Below are 8,585 nucleotides of genomic sequence, written 5' to 3'. Positions count from 1 at the left end.
TTATGCCCGATTCATTATTACACAGTAACACATGTAGACACCTTACTGCACAGTAACGCTACGTGTGGACTGACCTGGGACTAACTTTAGTCTCAAGTCAATCCACACACAGCGTAACTGTGCTTTGACACTTGGACATGTAAACGCCGGCCTATTCCCACTTACTGCGCAGTAAATTTAAGCCAGTGTGTAGACATGCCTAGTGCTAAGCTTCACTCTCTGACCTTGGGACTGCTGTTCTCAGGCAGCGACGTTTTAAAGGCTAGTTTGAATGGGAAATTGCAATCTCAGGTGAAATCCTGGATCCAGTCAAGGCGAATGGCAAAACTCCCAGGGGCTCCCACTTCTCTCCCTCTTTTCTCACCATTGTATTGAAATCACTCCCGTCCCTTTACACCCTGCTCTATGCTGTCTGATGAAGTGAGCTCGTTCACGAAAGCTTGTGCTGTGTCTCTATCTATAGATTATTTAGTCAGTCTATAAGGTGCCTATCTGCCCTGCCTAAAGGTTCATGGTGCCTTCCCCTCTTCACAGCTGGAGAGCAGGTAGGTGCTAATGCCGCTCTCTGCAGGGTTCATTCTCAAAGCACCTCGAACTCGCCCTGGCCTGTTTCCTGCAAGCACGGCTTGAAATAGCTGCCCAAGGGACCCCTGGCAAAGGAGGCACCACTCGACCCCCGCAGCTCCTCCAAGTGCTGCATCCGGAGCTGGACCAGGCTGCATCTTCCTGGGAAGACGCCGACACGCTCGAGTGCTCAGCTTTGGCATAGCATGGCCCGGACCCTGCTTCCAATGCTGCCCACACCCAGAATGAAACGCTGCTCAAACGAGGCCGTGGCTCCCTTCAGCATTGTAGCGTTGCATTTCTCTTAGCATAGCTCCCTTTTAGCACCAAAGCACATGCCCCTACAGCTGGGGCTATAGCAGATGGCCTTTTCCTCTCTGTGAAAAAGCCTTTGGGGCAGTCCCACTTCTGCTCTCTGGAGCCTGGACCTGTCCAATGCACAGGGAGATTTTCACTTGGCTTCAGCAAAGCTTAGCCCTTTCCCAGCTGTATCCCGGCATGCCTGCCGGGTGTAACCAAAGCACGTGGCCTTCTCTCCAACCTCCTCTGTGTCACCCGGATGATGGAGCAGCCTTGCGAGTTCAGCCGCTCAGTGCCAAAGGACCAGCTCGGGGCTGCCCAGAGCTGGGCTCACATTCATTATAAGGAGCTGGACAGAACCTCGGGGGGCCCGAGGCTTGTCCATATAAACCTAGGGAGGTGTTGGGGGCCCTTTGGGTCCTTTGCCAACTGGGGAAAAGTTGGCATTGTGGTGCTGCAGCTTTCAGGGAGGACCGAGCTTCTACGTTTGGATGGTTTTCTACACCCCTTTCCCACCACCTCAGTTTGGGGTCCATCCTGCTATGATGCGCACAGCATCTCTCAGGCTCATGCGTGTCCCAGGACCCCTGTGAGGAAGAGATCCTCACCTCGTAGCTGGGGACCCGAGCCTGCCAAGACTAAGTGACGTGCCCAAGGTCACACCGCAAACCTGTGGTGCAGGGGGTGCAACCCAGATGTCCCAGACGCAGGCTACAGCGCTCCCTCTTCCTCCTCTCCCAGGGGATCACAGCGTCGGGGGGGGGGTGTCTCATACCATTGCCAGCCAAGACTTAAACTATTACAGGGCCTCCGAGCCCTGCATGTCTCGGGCTTTGTGCTGCTCATCTGCACATGGGGGTCTGCACAAATGGATCAGCTCCATCTGCGGTGATGATATTGCTCCTCCTGACACCACTTGCATGGAGACCTCTGGCAGCTCCCAGCAGCCAGGCCTAAGTGCTCTATAGCTCTCACAGATATCATAGACATTAGGGCTGGAAGGGACCTATAGAAGGACAACCCCTGGGTATCCCAACCTGGACTGGGCCATTTGTAAGGATAAACCCTCAGCATTGTGTGTGCCTCAGCAGAAAGGAGACCAGCAAAGATCTGCGTTTCCTTGAGTTTATTGAAACAAGCTGCTGCAACAGGTCAAGGAAGAGGACAGGGTGCTCAGACATGGGTGGAAAGTCCAGGCAGTGAACGGGAAGAAGAGGAGAGTTGGGGGCTGTCATCTGTCCACAACTCTTCAATGTGAAGATGCATCTGGCTTTGGTCATCTGGTCATTATCCTAAAACCCCAGTGAAGGTGTTCTGAAAGACAGGAGAGCCGTGAACCAGAGCTGGCATCTCCTGGCTGCAAAATTCAAAGCAGGTCTGGACACCGGTCAGTCTGCGTCCCCTTGCAGCGTGTTAACCAGGCGCAGCTGCTGCCCGCTGCCCACCGGGGCTGGTTTGACCTCCGTGCTTGATGGTCACAAGGTGCCGGCATGGGGGAAATGGAAGAGCGACTTCCTCTTCCAAGCCGTGTGAGAGCCTGGGATGTCCTAGTCCTAGCCAGGTGGTAGCTCTCCCTAAGAGACTTCCCAAGGGGGGTCCTGGGCTCTTGAGTCCCACCCCGTCCCTACCGAGGTGGGCAGTAGTCAGGCCAGTGGGAAAGAGATGGTGTGACTCTGCTGCCCATACATCAGCCTGTGATGTAAGGCTTCTTTGCTGGAGACCCCAAGCTGGGGCGAAACATATCCCCAGCACACGTGCGCCTCTGCCCGACACTGCTGCACCGTGCGGTTTCCTCCCATTAACCTCTGCATTGCCCGTCTCCCATGCTGCGCTTTCACACAGACCAAGACAACCTGCGTGCGCCCAGCCGCCCCTCCCGAGTGCCAGGAGATCACACTACGAAGCTCCGACTGCTGCTCCCGTGCTTGCTTCGAAGCGACCCACATCCACCCCAAAGCCCCGATTTACCATGAGGCCCTGAATGGACAGGGTCTCCCCTGGAGAGAGGCTCTTCACACGGGCCTGGAGCTCCTCAGTGAGCTGGGCGTTTGGAAGGCCGAGGCCAGAGAGCGGGGAGAGAGCCAGGGAGTTAGCAGGAGCCAGCAAGACAAAGACACATGAAATCATCCCGACAAGGGCCGCCGGGTCTGCCCGACCCCTGCTCGTGCCCTGTCCTGGCTTCAGCCTGTGTGCCGGTGCCCCGGGGCAGGCAGCCGAGCGGTGCACGGGGCATGGGACCCTGCTCGCTGCAGCGTGCAGATCACGTACAGAGCAGCAGCACAGCACCAGGGCCACGAGGAGGGAGGAGACCTGCAGCTTCATGGTGGAGCCGGCTGTGCAAGGCTCAGAGGCTCCGGCTGCGATGCTCTGCATTTTGTGCTTGCTGCTCCTGCCTTTGCATGGGGCACGTCTGCATGCCCCACCCAGCGCCCCCAGGCCGGGCTGCTGACGTGTTTGCCTGGCCCGTGGCCAGGTGAGACACCCCAGGGCCCCTTGTTTCAAGTCTAGGCCTCCACAGCAACGTGCACAGAAGAGGGGAAGGGGTGTTTGCCCCTCAGCGCTGCCCAGGGAGCATTGCGCTGCCAGTCTCAAAGGGTGAATGAGCTTCCCCTCAGGGGAGCTAATGGTTTCTGCAGACGTGGGGCTGGCTGAGCAGGATGCTGGTCCATGTGCCCTTGCCTAGAGAACAGCCTTCACGTGGGGTATGGAGGCAAAAGCTTGTCTGCATTGAAGGTGAAGCTCTACCTCTGTGAGGGCATTGTATGCTGCGGTGCCGGCGATGGCGAAAGAGCGTGCCCCGTGGCCAGGGCTCCTCTGCAGCTCCGTCTGCTCCAGGGGAAAGGGGGAGGGAAGTGTCCAGCTGCCTCCAGCCTCCCTGCCCTTCCTGCTTGTCCCTGTCCCGGGGTGTGAAAACACTGCATGACTTGAGGTATCTGACCCTTGCCGGGGGGCTCTCGGTAACATTTATCCCGTGCTGCCTGATGGGCCTTGCGGGCAGTGCTGCCTCACAAAGAACAGATGGGAAATAACAGAGTCTGACCCTAAGGCCCCAAATCCAGTTTGCTTCCAGCAGAAGTCACAAAATCACAGAATCATAGAAAAGGAGGGTTGGAGGGACCTCAGGAGGTCACATCTAGTCCAACCCCTGCTCCAAGCAGGACCAGCCCCAACTGCATCATCCCAGCCGACACTTTGTCTAACCTGGTCTTAAATCTCCAAGGACGGAGAGTCCACCACCGCTCTGGGTGACCTGTCCCAGTGCTTCACCGCCCTCCTCATGAGAGAGTTTTTCCTAATATCCAGCCTCAACTTCCCTTGCTGCAGCTTGAGCCCATTGCTCCTTGTCCTGCCGTCTGCCCCCACTGAGACCAGCCCAGCTCCATCCTCTTTGCAGCTCCCCTGCAGGGACTTAAGTCCTGTAATTACAATCATAATGAAGAGGAACAGAAAGGATTTTGGGGGGTTCTCTAGAAATTCATCCATGCCTAAAGCATCCCTGCCAGAGGCTGGTCCAGCCGGCTCTTCCAAACGTCCTGTGACGAAGACCCCAGTCTTCCCTCTGCCAGGGCTTAGCTCTCTTTGCAGGCTGGACGGTTTCTTAATGCCTAACCTACACCTCCTACGCCATCATTCAAACCTGCTTCTTATCATCTCCGCAGTGGGCATGGGGACAGGTCTTTTAACATATTTGCAGACTGTTACCCTGCCTTTCCTCTGTCTCCGGCTCTCTTGACAGAACAACCCAGTTCTCTTCTCAGAGGTCAGGCTTCCTAGACCACATTCAATGCCAAATATCCCAGAACAGCAGCAAAGTGACATGCCCTGGGACGCCTGCATGGGAAGCCAAGCGCTCAGCTCTGAATATTGGTGCTCTGTGCGGTCCAGGCCTCGGTCACACTGCAGCGCGCACACACGATGCACACAACTGTTGTGCACGTACACAAGCCCCCAGCAAGCCGCAGTGGATGTGCCCTGAGTCACTTCTTGCTTTTCCCCTTCAAAAACCCACCCGACGTGACTCCGTCCCGAACCTGGCAGCCGTCAGGAGACTCATCAATCTCCCCCCGCTCGGGGCCGCTGGAGAGATTTTTCTCAGCCTGTCCTTGCCTTCGGGTGACTGCAAATAGAAGGGGAAGTTTGCACGCACATTAACTTAATTTCCACGGGCAATGTAGTGCCGCGGGCCAGCATTTCTCCGTGGCATTTGTCTAAGGGCAGACGCTGAGCCGGTGCCAGCCACGCCGGGGGCAGGCCGGGAGAAGGATGCGCTACCGGATGCGCTGGTGTAGAAAAGAGGGGCTGAACTGCCGAGGTCCAGTGCTAAACTCCACTCCTCCTAGCCCCAGCCATGAAGGGGACAGGACTCGCCCTGCTGCTCATTCTGGCTCTGTCCTGCGTCTTTGGTAAGTGGCGATAGGAAGCTCCAAGGATTTCTGAAGCTCGTTTGTATGGAGCCCCCGACACGCACCCGGGATGCCTGCCCAGCCACTGCTTTGTGACCGACGTCTCGGGCTCACGGCTATGGTGCATGTGCCGTCGGCTGAGGTGTGTGCCAGGTGCTCACCTGGTATCCAGCCACTGTCGGGGACGAAGGCAGCCCTTTTTGTCCTCTCTGGGGTGGAGAAGGGGGAGTTTGGGCAGAGAACAGAAGATCTGGACTGGGGAGAGATCGATGTCTCCCCCAACCCTCTGTCTTCGTCCACTAAAGGCCTCAGCCCCGGTGCCCTTCGGGGTGCAGAGGGGGAGAAGGGTTGGGAGTTCAGACAAGGTGGGGAAAACTCACAGAGAGGAAGCTGGAAGATTAGAGTAATTGCAAAGGAGCTGACGGCGGTTCCCTTGTATTCGTGCCCAGTCGTGGCACTGCTGTGCTAGGTGCTGTACGAACACAGCAGGGAGGGATGGTGCCTGCACCATTTGCCATCCTCCTCTGGGCTTCTGGTTGCATTCATCGGTCAAAGGGAGTCTCGATGGCAGAGCGTTTGGGGAATGCCAAACGGAGGGTGAGCGGAGAAGGGGAGAGGAACTGGGCCTGGGGAGGGAAGCTGACCCATTGACGCTGAGCAGGGGCCTTGTGGCCGCGGGCATGGCGGGGTCTGCATGGAGAGGGGCCTCGTTGCAAGCCCCCATTGCTGTCTCCACATCTCACTGGGGCCATTTGAGCTCACTGGGCTTGGGCTTACTTGGCCTCTTTGTCCTGCAGAAGCCAGCGGTGCGTTGCCCGACCTCCAGGCCAATGCAGAAGACCTTGAGAAACTGAACGGTGGATATAAAGATGCTGTCGATGCCGCCGTCAAGGGCATTGTCAAGGGGTTTGAAGACAGCAGTATAGTGGTAAGCGCGACCTTGGTGGGGTGAGTTCTCCATTAGGAGCTGGGCTGGGCTGTCGTGGGTGTCGTCAATCCCGGATGGGCTGCCTTTCTGGAAGACCGGCTAGTGAAACCGGCTGCTGGGCTTTGTGCTGGAGGAACCTGGCCTGCGCTGTACAGGAGGTTTGCTTGGAGGATTGAATGCTCTTTTTTGGCCTTAACATTATGAATCTAAATGACACCCTGCCCCCCCCGGCTGCGACAAGGATGATGTAAGACCAGGCTCCAGCAGCTCAAAACTGCCCGGGGCAAGCGGGGAGACTTTCTTGTACCAATTATGCAGCGTAGAAATGAGCACAACATGTTGCAGGGCAGAGGGGGAGCCCACAATGTAGCTGAGTGCTTTCACTTCTCAGCCTCGCTACCGGGCCGATGCAGGATTAGCAGACAGGAGAGGGCTCATTCCCGGGGTCTCCATGCAGTGAGGGGCTCCCCAAGCAGAGCCGGGGAGACTGCATTGGAGTCCAGACGAGCAGGCCAGCCCTGCAGTGGAAACCTGGGAGGTGTCAGGGGTGACATCCTTGCCTGCTAAAATGAGTGGCAGTTTTGCCATTTGTCTGAATAGGATCTAAGGATTTCATCGGGGTCTCCAGCTCCCCCGGTACAAATAAGAGGGGAGTTTTAATGTGGAGCCCCATGCATTTCAGAGTCTGCTTGGATGTGTCCTTCTTCACTGCAGCTCTGACTTTCCTTTTGCCCGTGGATTTTTTAACCCGAGCTCAAGAAGTGACCAACCCCCCTCAGTATAACACGGCCCCTGTCCCCGTCACACCAGCGGGGAGGGTTTCTGGCCTGCGGCTCACTGGAGTAACAAGACGAGGGTCCTGGCTGAGTATCTCTGTTGCCCAGAGCGAAGCCATCCCAGGTGTGTTCCTAGCACCGGTTCAGCGGCCGGAAGAAACGGGGAAGGCATAGCTCCGGCATGACCGGTGTGAGCGCCGAGTCCGCTTTCACGCAGCGTCCAGATCCCTTGGTGCAAGGGCCATTGAACCGCGGGGCCGGTGCTTTGAAAAGCAGGCGGCTGCACCCCTGCTTGTATTGACATGGCGCCTCGTTTGCTTTCAGGCGAAACAATGAGGCTGGAGGCTGGCGACCCGGCAGGGCCCGACTGGACTGCAGGCATCCTCCCTGCAGCTCCAGCAGACGGACGAGGCGGAGACCTTGGATGGTAGAGCAGTCACTCACCTTGCAATAAAATAAGCACAGGAATACACCGTGGCCTCATGCGTATCATTACTGCTGCTCATTGCTGCTAGTCTGTAGTTACGTCCTGCAATGCGGGCTTCCCTGGGGTCTGAATCGGCAGCAGGGCTGCTTCTTTGTGCACGGTTCAGACGGGGCCAGATTGCCCCAGGCTTCGTAGCCTGTGGGAGGCAGACCCCAGAGCCCTGAATACAGTGCAAGAGAGATTGCTTCTCACCACTGATGTCCATGGACCAGTGATGAAAGGCCACGAAATATCCATGGGGCAGAGGATGAATGAACGGACCGCGGGCTGCTGAAGCTGAGCGTAGCTCCATGGAGGGTGGGAAGTTTGAAGAATAGCATCCCTGGAAATCAAGGGGTGCTGTACAGAAGTGGGGCCAACCTTTCTGGCCTACATGCCACAGATTAGCCCTGCACCCCCCAGAGCACCACCACAGTTCCCTTCTTCTGCCAGATCTGCCACTCCTGATGCCCTGCTCTGCTTTCTGCTTCTTGCCCTATCTACTGCTGTGTTAGAAATGTAGAATCAGAGACAACAAGGCCTGGAAGGGACCTCGGGGGTCGCACCTAGTCCAACCCCTGCTCCGAGCAGGACCAGCCCCAACTACATCATCCCAGACAAGGCTTTGTCAAGCCAGGTCTTAAACATCTCTAAGGATGGAGACTCCACCACCGCTCTGGGTAACCCGTCCCAGTGCTTCACCACCCCCTCGGGAGAACATTTTTCCTAATATCCAACCTCAACTTCCCTTGCTGCAGCTTGAGCCCATTGCTCCTTGTCCTGCCATCTGCCCCCACTGAGGACAGTCCAGCTCCATCCTCTTTGCAGCTCCCCTGCAGGGAGGTGAAGGCTGCTATCAAATCCCCCCTTGGTCTTCCCTTCTGCAGACTCAATCAGCCCAGTTCCCTCAGCCTCTCCTCACCAGTCCTGTCCCCCAGCCCTCAACCATTTTCACTGCCCTCCACTGGACTCTCTCCAATGTGTCCACATCCTTTCTGTAGCGGGTGCAGGACACAGGACTCCAGATGTGGCCTCCCCAGGGCTGAACAGAGGGAAGAATCGTTGCCCTCCATCTGCCGGCACCGCTCCCCCCAGTGCAGCCCAGGATGCCGGTTGCCTTCTGGGCACCTAGGGCACACTGCCGGCTC

The 8,585-nt window shown here is 57.1% G+C and overlaps 2 long non-coding RNA genes across 2 annotated transcripts; one reads left to right on the top strand and one right to left on the bottom strand.

Annotated features, from left to right (window-relative positions):
• Positions 1–1,975: 1,975 nt before the first annotated feature.
• On the bottom strand, positions 1,976–2,993 carry LOC109290064. The gene is made up of 2 exons (XR_002095505.1): positions 2,833–2,993; positions 1,976–2,178 (listed from the first exon to the last, which is right to left on the bottom strand). It is a non-coding gene; the product is annotated as an uncharacterized LOC109290064 (long non-coding RNA).
• A 2,173-nt stretch (positions 2,994–5,166) lies between these two features.
• On the top strand, positions 5,167–7,443 carry LOC109290063. The gene is made up of 3 exons (XR_002095504.1): positions 5,167–5,267; positions 6,065–6,195; positions 7,296–7,443. It is a non-coding gene; the product is annotated as an uncharacterized LOC109290063 (long non-coding RNA).
• Positions 7,444–8,585: the final 1,142 nt, after the last annotated feature.

Source organism: Gavialis gangeticus, unplaced genomic scaffold, assembly GCF_001723915.1.
Source record: "Gavialis gangeticus isolate Ggan-Ray unplaced genomic scaffold, GavGan_comp1, whole genome shotgun sequence".
In the NCBI taxonomy this organism is placed as follows: Eukaryota; Metazoa; Chordata; order Crocodylia; family Gavialidae; genus Gavialis; species Gavialis gangeticus.
Note: the sequence above shows the minus strand (reverse complement) of the source record. Positions and strands in the feature narration are given on the sequence as shown.